The sequence below is a fragment of the Dicentrarchus labrax genome, unplaced genomic scaffold (assembly GCF_905237075.1).
Source record: "Dicentrarchus labrax unplaced genomic scaffold, dlabrax2021, whole genome shotgun sequence".
Classification (NCBI taxonomy): domain Eukaryota; kingdom Metazoa; phylum Chordata; class Actinopteri; family Moronidae; genus Dicentrarchus; species Dicentrarchus labrax.
In genome coordinates, this window is record NW_026136701.1 from 21,613,066 (window position 1) to 21,630,429 (window position 17,364).

At 39.9% G+C, this 17,364-nt stretch overlaps 1 protein-coding gene across 2 annotated transcripts in view; it reads right to left on the minus strand.

Annotated features, from left to right (window-relative positions):
• Positions 1 to 16,636, minus strand: part of LOC127375791 (zinc finger protein GLIS1) — a 47,885-nt gene extending 31,249 nt beyond the window's left edge. The window contains exons 1-2 of one of the 2 annotated variants that reach the window (XM_051422171.1): positions 16,535 to 16,636; positions 9,368 to 9,473 (exon numbers count right to left, since the gene is read on the minus strand). The gene's annotated coding sequence lies outside the window, so the exon portion shown is untranslated. The remainder of the gene's footprint in view (positions 1 to 9,367; positions 9,474 to 16,534) is intronic. The other variant, XM_051422100.1, reaches the window with a different exon arrangement.
• Positions 16,637 to 17,364: the final 728 nt, after the last annotated feature.

Here is a 17,364-nt window from a genome sequence, read left to right on the forward strand (position 1 = left end):
CATGTGAATTACGTAACCAGTTTCACAACTGTCGCTTGTGTTTTTATAAAAGACATGAGAGACTGGTATCCAAGTAACAGAGAAAATTGGCTGCAGGGTGAAAGTTTACACTTCTCTAAATAATTTGTGCCTCAGGGCCTCCATTTTCAAAATAAGTTAACCAGTTTTCTGGGCTTTGAGTCTGCCAATAAATCATAATTTACTCTACTTTCTGGTCATTAACCTTTATTTATCCAGAGGAAATTGAATGAGCACACTTTGTTTTTTTCTACAGCCGCCTCCTTTACATTCTTACAGTCACACACATTCACACCTTGGAAATTTCCGTGATTAGTGAACACTGCAGGTGGAGAGTGAAAGCCAGAGTAGCTTTTACTCATTCATTTCAGGAAAACATTTCAGGGAAATAAACCAGTAATTTTATAGATATAATGCTGCTTCCCTAAGCTTGAAGCAACTGCTGCTTCACTGTAATCTTCAAACTCTTTACAAGAGCTGTCAATATCCACAAATGTCAAACAGCAGGGCTAAGCATATAGTAAATGCATCAATTAATGTAGATACCATACTAAGTACGTATTTATTTCTAATGCCACCTTTAGGTAGTTCCATTCAATACTCTAGTTATGCGCCACAATGTTTTTGAGTTAAAATATCTTTAATTTGGGGCAAATATCGATATATGTGATTGTTTGCGATTACACCAGCATATATTTCTATCACCTTTTAATGTCTCCAGGCCTCCCTCTGGCCTCCCTCTAATCCTAAATAACTGAAACATTTAGATCCAGTTTAATTCACCTCATTTCCATCTGATTTTCTTTCTTCAAACAGACCTTTTTAGGCACTGGGGCAAATACATACATCTTACTTATATAACTCAAAAGAAAAGTTGTTTCACAGTCAAGGAAGTAATACATGCAAAAAAGATGAATATCTCTTCAGATCAAACACATTGCTGAGTCAGGATCACAGTCCTGCCTGCTGTGGGATGAACAGCTGGATTTTCTGTTCAAACTAGGGAGGTCAAACTAGGTCTGACTATTATGGGGCATGCAGAAGAGTTTGTCCCTCCAGAAACATGATGTACTTTGTGGATAATGACGAATATGCTTGACCAAAATGTTCTGTATTTGTTCTCTCTTTGTGACCTCTATAAAGATTTCACAGCAACACGAGCTGTCAAACAGCTTCAGCTGAGAAACTTAAACAAGGATCATAAGGTGGAGCCTCCTGAAACATTTATTTATACTGAGGGAAGAGGCCCAACCTGAAGCTGCTGACACTGAAAGCTGCCGAGCTGCACAAAGACGCAGACTGTTGATGAACGATGACTTTTTTCCCCCCAAAACTGAACAGAGTTCAACGTAATTCATATCGATTAAATGATGCTGAGTACCGACTCCAGAATTTAGTTTTTCAAGTTGTTGTCAACAGGAAGTGACACCTTACTGTAATATGATGTGTGTGTCACTTGATGATTAATCACAAAGCAAGCCTTCTGTAATAATAACACAGTAAAAAAACAACCACTCAAGAAGCAACAGGATATGTCACAAACAATGTTCTACATTTTTATATTCATTGATTGTGCAGACATTTGTTCACTCATAGATAGAATTCCTTTAAAGCTCATTTAAGTGTCATGTATCTAAAAATAAAAGATGAATTTGCTGATGACAAGTGATCATGTCCACTGTGCATGAAAGCTGAGGCTGGTGAGTCACTTCTATTATACCACATTTGCCACTGACAAAGGTGACCTCAGCTCTTACAACTGGTTAATGTTTTCTGTGCAACACACAGATTTGAGCTATCATCCCAGAACAAGAAGTGATGAGGTTCTAGTTCCTTATTTCTCCTTATTCAACATATTTTGGACAGAACTAAATTCAGAAGAGACTTGTCATTTCAGCAAATGAACAAAAACATTACTGGTGTATTTTCAACCCCTCTGGCAGCCGAGCAATCATCTCTCTCTTTTTGACTGTCGGGGGCAAATGAGGAAATAGCAACAAAGTGCATAGTGGGAAGAGGTCTGGGCGGGTCATGTTGAACTCTGACTCGAGAATCAACTGTTCGCTTCCCAACAGTCAACGCTGGTTTCTTTTAATCATGGCCACAATCGTTCCCAAACCTTAACCAAGTCACGTTTTTTTTTTTTTTTTTTTGCCTAAACCCTAAATGAAACCTTAGCTACGTCACATTGTGGGTCATAAGGAATGGCTGAGGAGGTAGAGCGGGTCATCCACTAATTGGAAGTTTGGCGGTTCGATCCCTGCATTCATACAGCACTGCTGTGTGTGAATTATTTCTGTTTGTGATGGCCTTTGTCATCAGTGCACGAATGTGGCATATAGTGCAAAGCATTTTGAGTCAGAGGACTAGAAAGGCACCATATAAGTGCAGTCCATTTACTATTTATGTCATAAAACAGATGTATTTTGTGAGTGCAAACAGGAAGTTACAGCTCAGTGCGGTAGAGGGTGAGGGATTCAAATAGCTAGTTCGGTACTTCGAGCTTGTATGTGTTGTGCCATCGAGAGCTACTGTGAATAGCTAGCCAGGGCAGACAGGCTAGCTCTGATACCGACCGCTACCTATCACAACTACGTGTCACTTTGACAGCGCTGACTTGGAGATGGTCCGGTGTGCTCCTCGCTCAGAGCGTCTCCGTGAGACAACCTCACCAAGAAGCTGAGTAGTGCAGCGGAGACATGTGGCCTCACTGGCCGTGTGTTGGCCTGCGTTTTTTTCTCAAAAATTATCCGATTAGTTAATGAGCGTCGGGCTCTGGAAAGCAGAATTAACCGAAACTGACGTCCCTAGTCGCGCCAATGTCCAGGTGTACGTCACTGACGAGTGCCACATGGCTGCAAGTTGCCACCTCATTTCTGAACATGACGGCTCAGTGTGTCAGTCTGAATCCTGCAGCCAAGTCTGCTGAGGGCGAGCATGAAAAAGGTGCTGATGACAATTTTTCCAGAAATTCCATGAAATGCAGGATCCAAGTGAGTGATCAGCTTAATGAAGAGGGCCACTGAAGCTGCGCCAATACCGTGAAGAAATGCCAATGCCGCTAAGTCATGTCTAAATTTGGAGGCTTTGCTCAAAGAAGAGGCTTGTCCAGGTGACAAAACCATTGATGACTGTGGAAATATAGCTTGAAAATGAAGTGAGGAATGCAAAACCACCACCAGACCCCAACAGAGGAGGTGATTACTCTTCCATGCTTCGTTCTATCGATACTCCAGCTGGAAGAGGCTGAGGTGAAGCAGAAGGGGAAGGCGACTCTTTGCACATAAAAGCAGGTGACCAACCTGATCTGTGCGAGTTACTAGAACTGTTATTCACTAAAGGATGAGGGGATCAAATCCTAAGTACCGATATTACTAATACCAAGTCTTGTTTTAAGTATCAATACTAGTGTCAATGGGACCGATTCGCTGAAAAATGGACCTGCGTAACATCATTTTCTGGGCATGTGAACCCTCTTCTTACAGCAGTGCTGAGCTTTTTTGCTTCTCTGCCGATTCACACAATAAACATACTGTATTTCTTATTTGCAGTTAGGAATCGATCTTGTGTTGTAACACGCATGAGAGCTGAAATAATTCTATTCCCTCTCAAGAGCCGTACACCCCAAGAACAATAACTATAACAATAACAATGTGTAAACAGTGGCCCCAAGCCATCAGCACGCTGCACATTCTAGCTGTGTTGGCAGCTTGATAGGAAAATGTATATTGTTGAGCTGTTGCTGCCGTAAGTTACACAGATAAACAAAACCAGAAGGATGTGGGTTCACAAAGTTCTCCAAAGACAAGAGGAGAATCCAACACCGTGTTACGAGAGTTTTATTCATACTAGTAGGGCTGACCCCTGATAGTCGACTTAATGGTTAGTCGATGTGAAGAGTCTTAGCGGACGCAGTTTGCATTAGTAGGATAGCTGCAGAAAAACAAAACACAACTAATGGAGTTTAAACACTTGTAGTGTAGGAGCAGGGACTCAACAGAGGCCAGCTGATTTACATTGTCTCTGATTAGGACTATTCTGGAGAAAGTAACTGTTAACGCTATCCATCATCCATCGTATCGATTAGTCCACCAGTATTTGTTTTAGGGAAGTTGGAAGTTATTTTTCCGTGTTTTGAATGAGACTTGTGTTGTTTTACTGTGTTGAACTGTGTCTCCTTGCTGGTTGTTCCAACACATTTAAGTCATTACTGCTATTTTCATTATGATTTAACAGGCGGCTGTTCTGTATATTTAAAAAATTAAATTAATATCAGGAATGTTCTCCGACTAGTTGACTAGGAAAATCTTTAGTCAGGGATAGACTAGACATCATTAAAGACTTCACAGGGGTTGGCAGTATGTCTCAGGTTAAATTACGATCTTCAATGTGTGATTTGCAGCCTAATATTACGTTATATAAACTTTAATAAGTTATTCCCACAATATTCATCATCAATGTAATGGATTTGTCTTGGAAATCTCACTTTCTACAATATGGGATCTTTAAAATTGAAAAGTATTGGTACCGGTATATTGATATCGGTGATTACTTAATCAGATCGGTTTTAACTTCCTGAAGTCATGGACGTGATCAATTGTGACATAAACACTTCTTCACATCTCCTCAGTTACTTTGATAAATCTTCGTATCATTGATGTGTAACACTTTTACTTCCATAATCCTGCAGGGTACTTTGTACTGTGATTGCAGCCAGAAAAAAATTCTTTGGCTTTGGATTTTGAGAGGCAGTTTGGGTCAACGTAGACTCAGTGGGAGCAGGTGAATAACACAGTTTCAAGTTGCACAAAATAAGAATGCGTTATTGGATCAGAAATCAGGCATGTCATCTTAGAAAGAGGCTTGAATTGCCGTTAACTTTAGACACAGTGATCCTCTCGGGACACATCCTCTATGGTACTCCAAATAGCACTTTCAGTCTACTGTATCTCCAAGCTAATATTTATTTTTACTGGATGGATAAGATGGAGTTTTATATCTGCATATAAAAATGTGCATTTTCCATTTTCTATAAACCCGTTAGGAGCTTTCATTAGGTACCTCTTCACTGTTTGAGTGTGTGTGCGTTTAAACACGCACAAACAGAAGAAGGACGAGAACTTTATATGACAGCGGCGGAAAGTAACAACAGTAAGTACATTTACTCAATTATGAGGTACTTTAATTAAGTAGTTCCATTTTATACTATTTTGTACTTCTACTACACTACATATCAGAGGGAAACATCAAACTCCACCACATTTATTTGACAGCTATAGTTACTTAATATGTTGCTGATTAAAACTTTACATACAAAACATAAGATCATCTTACAAAATATGATGCAATGTAATAAATGTAAATAAAGCTGTTAAAATCAGCTTTACAGTAAGATGCTGCACACACAGTAATGCATCAGAAATAATAATCCAATAATATCTTTTGCAATAATAAAACAGCCACTGGAGCTGTTTTACCGCACATTGAGTGCACGTCATTTTTAACTTTTGGTTTTAGTATTTGAGTGCTACAGAGCCCTCAAAGGGTCATGGTGGATTTATTTTTATTTGTTATTTTTTTTCCAGAACTACTTTTGGTTTCCCTCGCAACATTTTTTGCACAGTGTGTTGGTCCAATCCAGTTATAATACAACGTTAAGAGAAATGCTCTGCAGATACTACAGAAAGAAGAGATGATGTGATGTTTTACATGCATTCATTGATTGCTCATTACTCCTATAAAAGGACAGAGCTCTAACACTATATAGCCACTGGCTGTGAGCGCCTCTGCAGCTGCTCTGCCTGCCTGCGGCTGTGGATACAGTTATTGATCGGGGTATGGCCACAGTGGCGACTGTATCGATGATGCTATAGATATTACTACAAAAAAAAAACCCGTACTGCTCCTGTTAACATTATAGTCAACACAGTATCATAAACGGGATGACTGTTATTATCAGATATGACAGATGTTTTACTAATACATCACAAGATTTCAGGAATACATAATACAACGCTCAGCCAGCACAAACACAACCCCTGCACGTAGTTAATATGACACCTATTATGAACTAATATGTCACAGTCATAACCATAACAACCAAAGCACGAGCGACAGCAACGGCCAAAGCTCATCCAACATAAAATCACAGCTACAGTGTGTGAAAACCAGCCACTGCAGCAGCTGGTTATGGACATAATACAGGATACTATCAAGCTCTATGGATCAGAAAGTAATTTTAGGACAACTTTCCCGTGCTCCATAAAGTACATTTTGCTGATAACACGTATATTTTCACTTAAATGAATAGTACAACATTTTTAGAATTTGGCTTGTTTGCCTTTTGTCAAGAATTACGTGATAAGTAAGATTGATAGCACTTTTATTACCGTATAGTCAATATGTAACTATAGCCACTGCCGCTGTTCGCTTAGTTTAGCATAAAGATTGGAAAAAATGGGAAACAGCTTGCCTGGATCTTATTATATATCATAGCTTGTTTGTTTAATCCACACAAAAACTGCTGTAAAAATGTCAATTTGCCGGACGGTAACTTCCTGGAATCCACACTGGTTGCCTGGCAACTGCTCCAAGAAACAATTTGGCACATAACCTGCTGTAAAACTACCTTTTTGTAGGCCTACGGCTTAAATAAGTGAGATATTATATGTCAATTTATGAACGTTACAATTCATATGCTGGTAGGTGAATTTTGTGACCTTTGGACAAAATCAAGCCAACTGTTTCTATGTTTTCACTCTTTATGCTAAGCTGAGCAAACTAGCTGCTGTCTGTATATCTGTCTGTTCATATTCACCCTACAGACATTAGAGTGTCACATAAATAAATGTAACCAAACCCTCAGAAAGACCCCAAATAAGCTAATAACTTTACTTAAAGCAACAACTTTTACTCAAAGGATCCTTTAAACTTTGTAGTAAAAGTAATAATAAAAATAATATACGTGTGTAAGTGCAGGATATAACTTATGAGTGCTGGAAATGTGAATATGTTTCAGTTATTTTCTTAGGTCAGTGTTTAAATAAACAATCTCACCGTTCTGTCTCAGCTAATTGCCGTCTTCAACCGAAATCGTATTTCCTTTTTTGAACAGGTACGTTTTTGTTTCGTTATTTCTAAACTGGAGCCAAAAGGTGTGGATCTCTTCCCTCCTCCTCATCAGTGCTCACCTATCCCTCTACGTCCTCTCCCCCTGGCAGACCCCAACGTTTACAAGCAGGTGTGGATCTGTGAGAAACTTTGACTGAGCGCAGATGGCAGGAAATACCAGTGAAATGACAGTGGCTCGGTCCAAACCACAAGACAGTGTGAGCAAAGCCCGTGAACCAGATACAGCGTGGCCAACAGCAGCAGCAGAAGCTGTGCCTATGGACTCCCCGGCCTGCCAGCGTCTTGAAATAGGAGCAGTTTCACAAGACGTCTGTTAAAACTCTTCTGCGATGGACTGCGTCTGGTGTGGTGGGTACTGACTGACTCCAACGTGTCTCTCCAAACAAATTTTGGGTGGTATTTGGGTCCGAGAAACCTTGTGAAAATAGATTATGTTTTGCATCTAGCAGGGTTTTTTTATAGCCTACGTTCGGTGAAACATCAGTATTTCTGCCAATAGATCAGGCAGGACTATATCAAGCAACACTTTCCAGCTCTTCGTGCAGCACTCCTCCATATGATGTCATGGGAGAATTAATTTTACACCACTGACAGACAGGAGTGTGTAGTAGCAAAGGGAATAGTAGGAATTAAGTTCTCAAGGCATCAAAATGGGGAGGCCTGGAATAAAGAGTTTGTTTTTAGCAGTAAATGTGACATGTTACATTATAAGCATGATAAGTAAACTATAACTGTTGGGTATTTATTTCAACTAGAAAAATAGTAGAGACTCTCTGGGCCCTGCCCCTCCTTAGGAGACAGTAATATGGCTCAGTGAGCCCAAACCACACTGACTTGTACACAAAGTTACTGTGGCTGAGAGAGACAATGGACCAGATCAGCAGATTAAAAAATTAATTAAAAATGTTATTAAAGCAACACTATGTAAGATTTGATATTTGTGCAATTTGGCGCCCTCGGTTCCGACACCACTGTCGTAAATATAGACAGCTGTACACATGCATTTTGTTATGAATACATTACAAAATCTAGTGAGTCGACATCTTTTCTGACAGCCAAACATCAGCAACAACACTAGACATAGTGAGCCAGCCAATATTACTTACTCCAACAGCATATATTTCACGAAGCTCTCACCAGTGACTAAAAGTCAGTCCCAGATTTACTCTTGTCCGACTCGTGTCTCTCTCCTTTTCTGTTCTTAGCTTCCTCCGTCAACGTCCTGTTCAGTATCTTCGGCTCTGCCATCAACCACAGAAGCTGCTGAGCCCAGTTACACTGACCGCTCGCCTGGCTCCGGTTCTGGCATGACGCCGGTGCCACTCTCTGTCAGCAATCTCTACCTCCAAGCATCCTCTTCCCGGCGGTCCAAAGCAGTCCAGCTCTTAGTGCTCCACTAGTGGTACTGTGCCCCAGTGGCCAACATGTAAAATAATAACCCTTAAAAGGTTGGAATTGCGTTGTCCCCTTGAGTGATGGTTTGGCATATTTCAGGCTATTGAATCTTTGTTTTAATATCACAGGGCAGTTTTGAGTTGTTGCAATGTACTTCACGGTAAAACACAGAGAGAAATAAAACTCATTACACTGAAAAAGCCCACTGGCTCCCACATAACTCAAACCCCTGAGCTAAGCTAACAGCAGCTATATTTTACTGGTTACTTTACTGGCCATCAGGAAACTCTGTAAATCACAGAGAGTTGAGACGGAGCAGCCAGGGGGAAAACCAGAAAACATTTTCTCCATAAAATATGATCCTGTTTCACCAAAATCACTGATATAGTTGATGGTGTGTGACCACTGCCGTGAAGCGATATGCATCTCGACCTGGAGCACAAAACTTACAAAGAGTAAGATCAGGAGTACAGAGCGCAGAGTGGGAGTGACTGAGGCACTTTTCACACCATTACAATCAGTGTAGCATCAAACTGACAGTGAAGCTGTTATATTAGGATAGAATAGTTACATAATGGGGCTTTAAAGGTAGACATTTTAGCAACTATAAAGCAAAGACATAAGAATAACCGGGTCTATGCACTTGACCAATATATGACTGTAATCAATGAATGAAAGCAAACAAAAGGTGACTGCAGCTTGCAATCCATTATCACTGTGTTACTGAGGATGTCTGACTAACTAAGCTCATACATGTGTGTCGAATAAAAGTAATAAAAGAGCAATGTTCTCTTTTTCAGGAGCACCCTGACAACATTCCCACCTGGAAGCTGCACTGGAGCAGTTGTGGTTAAAATCCTCGCTCGAGGGCACTTCCATGGTGGTGATGAAGGAGGAGCAAGCGCTGCCTTTCTCTTCCCAGATTTATCCTGCTGGTTGGGAACATTTTCAGTTAATGTATTCATAGTGTTGCACTCAGTTTTTCAATAACTGTATTAAGAATGAGAAAAGAGAGCTGAGAGAGAGAGAGGGTCACACTGGCTTCCTTTTCTCACCCCCACATGGCACTAAAGTGGGTGTGGATGTCGAATCGTTGGTTTCAGAGCGTTACAGAAATTGTCTGACACAAGATGTGAAGGAAGGGGGTTTCCGAAGGTATTCAGCCATCCGACCAGCTGTTTTGAAGAAGCATAAAGGGAGTCAGGAGGTGATCTTCCTCTGTCTTATGCTCAGGGTGTAATGAAGACCTAAAATACTGTGACTGGAATTGTATGGTTAATTGCGTTACAAACACTTCAATACTGATTAATAACCACCACAGATGCATGTGTTCACTTGCGTATTTGGTTATTTGTGCAGGCGATACAATGGATGTATTTAAAGAGGAAGGGGGCACGCTGAGGCTGCATATCTATGAGGCCCAGATCTGTGTGCCAGACCACTGCTAGCAGATAACAATAGCATTGTCCAAAGGAGAGTGGAAGTTTTGGAGTCATATTGCAAATACATTTGGGATTAGCGGGGAGGGAATGAAGCCGAAAGAGTACGGTAAAGGGGGAAAAAAAAACTTATTAAATTACTCAAAATTGAATTAATACTGTAAACACACACTTGATCCAGGTTAGAATTGTTACTTTATGTTTTCCTGCCAAAATAGCACTTTTCTGTCCGAGCATCACTCAAAACTCACATTTTTGTCCATATTAAATATTTCTCCCTGTGTTTCCAGCAGGGCCTTTGAATCCTTTTAAAACACTCTTTTTTTTTCGTACTAAGACTTTGAAATGTAAATTTGTTTTCCTCTGGGAGCGAAGGAAAGGAGGTAAGTTGTGTGTGTACGTCTGCTTCACCGATTCTGCAGGGCGTCATTAATCTTGACAGATCTCTTTAATTTAACTGCTATATTTGTTATGCTTGTATGTTAGTTTTAGGTGGCTCCCAGCAATAATATTTAAACTTTATTGCAACAACTCCCTCAGTTTGGTCCTCTCTTTAGTGTACACGTCCCAACACTAACTCATGCAAAACCAGTACATTTTGTTGCTACTGGCTGTGGCTCTGTAAGACATATACTCTTAATTTGACTTAATAATATTCCCATTTTTGAGAGGACTATTCCTCTTTGTTGCTGAGTTTATTTACCAATACACTGCAACTCTTACCTCCTACTGAAGACCTCATGGGAAATAAACTAATTAGCTTTATTGTGTTATTCTTTATAAAAGCCGGGTGTCTTCATCTCCCAAATGTTAACTGTTCTACAACAAAAAAACCAAACAGGTCTTCATAAAATAATCAGCAAACTGCAGAGGTGCATCTGTTTCTTAGAGCTGTGCAAACTGATATTTGTTCAATTAAAACTGAATGAAACTCTTCAGTTCCCTTCAGCTTTGCAAAGTGTTTTAGTCTATTTTGAATCACTGTTTTGGTTGTTGTGCAACCCACAACCCAGTTTACTAAACCCACTGTACACTACCCAAACAACACCAAACAGCAGACAAACACAGTTAACGACTAGCTGGTGGACATAGTGGAGCATTTAGCAGCTGAAGACCCAGATATTTTCCTCAGAAGCGGCTGGAAACCCGACCAGAACTAAAAGGAGAGCGCAAAATGCCTGCTAATGCTGCTCCATATCTGCTGGATGTGTAAACAGGCACCTGTTTGCTGCCGGATTCACGTGGATCTAAAGCAATATGATACACAGTATACAGCTTTTCTTTGAACTGAACAAAGAAAGTCAGTATATCTGGCTGAATAAACCATTACTAGACCAATCAATTAAGCAATCAGTGAACTTTAGTGTAAAGCAAATGTGAACCCATTGGTTTGTGTAGGAAAATATGTTTCTATAAAGAATTTAGAGAAATAGGCAACACAGTAACAGAATATTGATTCATATTTAATCGTCAGCACTGCCTGGTTTACCTTTTTGATCTGAGCTGAGATCTGAGATCATCTGTTTTACACTAAATGGGACGATCATTTAGTAAATTAATATCATGCTGTATGGAGGAAGACTTGAAACTAGCAATTGAGACCATAAACTAATTTGGAAACGGTTTACTGAGCTCATAAAGAGAGAATGAGAAGTAGGCTAATTTCTACATTAAAGATATAATATGTAACATTTGCACAATACCACGTCTATAAACACTAGACCTACCTTACTTACAATATCCCAAATGTTTCAAATAATGTTTAAACCCAGAGAAATCGGTCATTTTATTCAGGTAACAGTGCATTTCACCGGTATCCGGCGTTGTGGTCGTCTGCCAGAAGCTGTCATAAATTGACTTTTTATCATTGTTATCATGTTTTAGCTATATATTTAAAGCAGATGAAGGATTTTAGTCATTGGATGTCTTGTATCTTAGTTAAGTTATCAGAGAAACGACGAACAGCGTCAGAAAACCCAGATTTTTTTAAGATGAAACTGTTTTATTCAGAGTTTTAATCACCAGTGTCTGTTTGGTTTGAAGAGGAGACCCATGATCCCACACTGCTTCAGCACATCATCAAACCTTTCTTATTGGTTTGATGTGAGAGACCCCCCCTAACAGCAGAAATTACATATTGCACATTTGAGCTGAATACAAATGCTGCGCTTCTTGCAACAAATGTAGCTGCCCCCTGCTGGCCATTACAAAGAATTGAGGTTTAAGACACATCCGCACTGGCCTCACTTCTCAGTAACTTGTTATGTAATTGTTGTGTTTCTGCTTTAATTAAAGGATCTGAATACTTCTTCCACCACTGTCTAACACCGACTCATTCAACCAGGAAGAGGAGGCCTGCAACTAAAAATGGAATCACAAGTAAACCAAAGAGGCTACACACATTTCTTTAATACATTTGTTTTCCATTCAAGTATTGTGAGAATGACCCCAAGCAAGAATCTGGAGTTTATAATCATCATGTAGAGATAAACTACGCTCTGTGTATTAACTGGAGCTTTTATAATCCCACTAATTCACTGGACTGTGCTAAGAAGAAAAGTTCTGGGACTTGAAATAATTTCCCAAGTAAACATGATTTGAAAAGACATTGGCCTGCAGTTAATACACACCAGAAACAATGTTGAAACAGTTACCTCTGATACTCGCAAGCGGGTCGTATTACCCAGCTGTGTCACCCTTGGGTGTTGCAAAACGAGCATGCACCTCTAGCCAGAAATAATATTTCTGAACCAAACCAAAATGAGCTCTGCTTGTAGGGCAATCACTGTTAATGTCCGTGAAAAGGTATGTTGGGACCGGGCAGCTGAGAAAAACAAGTGACGAACCATTTCATCAGCATGCTATGAACACAGGCACCGCTGTCATAAAACAGCAGTTGAAACTAGCGTGAGATCGGATGTGACAAATTCAGACTGCAGGCTGTTCTTTAAAAGACACGGTTACAAATATTTATGCAAGAGAAAGCAAATTTGTTTCTTGCCTAACACTAATACATCCCATATGATCAGAGTCTCTCTGTGACTTTGAACCCCTTAATTAAATACATTAGGTCATCTTGTTCTACGTAATGTAAACACGAGTATTAGAGGGATATTAGTAAGTCAGCTATGACTTTAAATGACCTCTGTTGGCCACCGGAGGGAATTGCAGTAATAAGTTCCAAAAAATTGTTCAAACTTAAATCACATTTCCCAAAAAAGTCAACAAAAGAAGGCTCAACAGGTGTTTTCATTAATGCAAATAGTATAAAGAGGGTGTAACTAGATTACATAAAGAGATCCAGTAACTCTTCTGCGTCCAACTTTTTCCTACATCCATTTGTTTCTTCTGCATGTGCTGTTTTTTATTTGCTGCCATTTGTGTTGTTTTTTTAGTTTGGGAGGTTTCTGGTTAAAGTCATAGTTTGATGTTTCTTGTCAAGAGTTAGATGAGAAGATTGATAGATCTCTAATATCTGTTCATGAAGTATCGAGCTATAGAAATCCCCCCGGGAAGAGAGCACTGATGCCAATTTGACACAGTGGCTAAACCGTGTAATGACAACGTCGTGTGGTGCGCTGCGGCCCAAAAGACTTTATTCCCAGAAGGTTACATTGTGAAAGAAGGGGCTGTAAAAAGGTGGAAATATAATTTTTTGGAGCGTAACAACACAAAATGACTCGTTTCACAACCAGAATTTGATCCACTGGGTCCGATAACATTTGGAAAGGATAGAAGAGCCACGCTGTTAAATAATTTACTCCACGTTTGAGTTAGTGGAGGGCTAAACAGGAAGTCTCTGGTGTGCTCGCTCTATGGGCCACACGACGTGGACGTATATGTAGAAGATTTGGGTAGTTTTATACCAGGAAGTCGAACCTTTCTGCTTCAAGTCTCCAGATAGAGCGCCGGGCTTCGAAGCCAATTTTAACATAGTTGCCGAATCGCGTAATGACAGCAGTGGCTTCCGTCACATGATGCATTACATACACTGTGAAAGAAGCAGCTATAAAACAGTGGATATATTATTTTGAGCGTCACAATTACTGATGCGTGACCGTCTCACTGTCACACATTTGATCCATTCAGTCGGATGACATTTGAAAGGTCCAGAAGAATCCCTGTTCCCCATTCATTCAGGGCTAAACTGGAAATACCCAGTTGCTGGTGCACGTGCTTTGTGTACTGTATATCTACATTAACCCAGAACGGATAAACCAAACACTGGCTCTTTTGCCACCGTAGTTTTTCTTACATGCTTGTTTGAGCCATGGGGTTTCAGTTTGTTGCAATCTGCAACTTCACCACTAGATGTCACTTATCCCTACACACTGGTCCTTTAATACATCCGTGAGCTTGAGCCAGGAGGTGATTATCTTAGCTTAGCTTCACATTGTGTCACACATTAAAGTTAATTTATTAATACATTTGTAGGCACGCCAGTTTTTTTATACTTTAAATAGAGTCAAGCTAGCTGTTTCCAGTCTTTATGCTAAGCTAACTGTTTTCTGGCTGTAGTCATTCATTCATGCATTCACAGCTACACTGTCAGGCAACCAGCTGAGACGCTGAACACAAGTGCTGGGTGAACGTATGAACTGTTGTTTGTTAAGATATAGTAACAGCGTGTAATTCCTTTATAACGCCACAAACTGTTAGTTTTACATTTTTGTTGGTTTCCAGATTAAACAAACAACAATAAGTGTTGATTAGAAATGTTTCAAAGTGTTCCCAAGTCTCCAGTCTTTATGCTAAGCCAACCCTCTGCTGGTTGTAGTTTTATATTTATTGGACAGATATGGGAGTGAGTGAGCAAGAAAGCAAATAAAGTTTCTCAAAATGTCCAATTGTTCCTTTAAGTGGAGCCAGAAATGCTGACAGAAATAAAGCAAAGAAAAATGAAGAATTTCCATCAACATGCCAACTTTTCCACCTCAGCAAAGTACGGAAACACACTCTAATATTTTGGTATTTTATTCAAATGTCACGTGTTACCGCAAAGATTTAAAAAAAGAATAGGCAGGTGATGGGGTCATGGTGTTAATCCCTTGCTTTAACACAGACAGCGAGGGAAGAGGCAATAAATTACGATCCATCGAGCTTATCACACAGTCTTCGGCACATTCATCCCAAGGTCGAGAACATAATGTGTGTGTCCCTTTGCTTTTCCTGGCAGCTTTCCCTCACATCATCCTTTTGTTATATACGTACAGTGGCAAACAGACTCCATAAGTCACATATGACACACAACCTCACAAACCCTTCTTGCAGAATGAACGGATTGTGTTTTGCGGGTTCATACTTTCACTCGTAATCCGATTAGATATTTTGAAATCGTTGTTTACATTTTGAACAGTCAGAAGAGTAAAACAATCCACTAAAAAAGTGAAATGCTTTTCTTATTTTCTTCCCCTGGTGTGAAATCGAGGCGAACATACACTGCCAGGGCAAACAAATATTTTAGGGCGAAACAAATCTTGGCTCGTCCCCGTCTCCTGCTCGTAGCACCATGCTCCTTCTGAGCACTTGAACAAACAATCTGAGCATCTGGTGAAATAATCGCTGAGTCACTGGTATTGATCAACAACCTGATCAACCTCCCCTTGTGGTATATTAAGGCAAAAATCTGTGCTTTACAGAGCAGCACAAATCTTGTTTATTACCCCTTTAACAGCCACGTTTATAAGATTAAATGAGATAAAAGTAAGTGTGATTCAGCGCTCGTTTCACACACCTCTGTGCAATGGGAACACCGGTCGAGGCCTGTGAGTATAAACCACGATTCCCCAGCACAAGCTCCATGCCAGTGATACCATGAGACTAATGATTAAAACAAGCCTCCTCATCTGTTTGACTTTCAGAGAGCCAGATTTCCACCCCCTGCGCAGCACTTTTCATTCCAGCAACATTACATAAATCAGTGGACTGCAGAGGAGTGGAAAGGAAGAGTCCCATAAGTAATAAGAGGGGGGGGGGGGGGTGGAAATATCACAGGGAGAACCATCTGAGTAAGAGTTTACTACAGCTTAAAGCAGCATATCTATTAATTGCCTTCCTCAAAAAATCCTTGTTGCACAATCAAAACAAGTTCTTGTGTAATCCATGATACAGAGGTAAAATTAGACCTGATGGTACCATTTCTTGTCAGCGTGGGGTTTTGCTCTATCTGCTCCTCTTTATCATAAAGTTTTGACAAGATAGGGGTTGTAAAGCATTTCTACACATCCTGCATCCACCAAACAATGGCTCGTGTGTCAGCTGGAGTCACGGTGAGTGCTCACAGACAGCTGAAACACTCACAGTGAAAACTTCTTATTTCTCCCCCCTCAATAACGCTGATTACCATCAGAAAAAGCTATATTAGCTGACTTTAAGATGATATAACTGAACTAAAACCCCGCATTAAAACGTTTTCCACGCGCGTGCATATAAAACATAAATCAAATCACGTGCGAGTGTCTCCATCGTCATTATAAGACTCAGTGACAGAACTTCTTCACTCATTTAAAAGCACATTAAAAGCGCAGTGAGGTGAGATAGTTGGTCCTTACCGCATTGTGTCCACTCATCGTTCACAGCCTGTCGGTAGGTCTTTGCCTCGCGCTGGCTGCACGCGGATTGTGCTTCCCCACTGTCACAGCAGCGCTCTCTGCGCCGCGAGCGCACTGTCTGCAGCTGCTCTGCTGCGCGCGCGCACAGGCACCTTTCCTTTTTTATTTATTTATTTTTTTTATTTTTTTTAAAGCTTTAATAAACAGAAGATGTGATTCAGCTTAATTAAATTAACTTAATGAAAGTGTCTCTGGTCATTAGTTGTGGTTTAATAACTGAATATTATTCATTATATTTACGTTTTTAGGTGTTTTCTTTCGTTACTTTTTGAAGTTACTATCACCTGTGGCTTTGCGTTTAAATTTTATATTCCAATAATATCTTTGCTACCACTTTCCAGAAGGTCAACTTTTCTAAAAGGTTTATAAGATGTCACTTTATTGAACCTTTATTGACTTTAAAGATATGTTAACATAAAATCGTGTATGTTATATGTTATTATATAATTCACTGTACATTGTTGCTCTGTGTCTGGCTGTAATATGTGACAATAAAGTTGATAAATCAGTTACTCATTGATTGATTTAAGTTTCCTTCCTTGCTGTCCAGCCAATCTGGGTTTACAAGACACAAGAGAAGCAATAACAGCCAGGATGCCCACATGATAACTCATTATGTTCAGTTCCACACATTCAAAAAGAGAATATTTCATACTATTCAGTTTCCATGAATGAAATGTTTATTTATGTTATAATACAGCGCTCGCTGTGTTGACTGCATTTTCTATAACTCTAAGACAAAAATCCTTACAGAGCCAAACTCAACATTT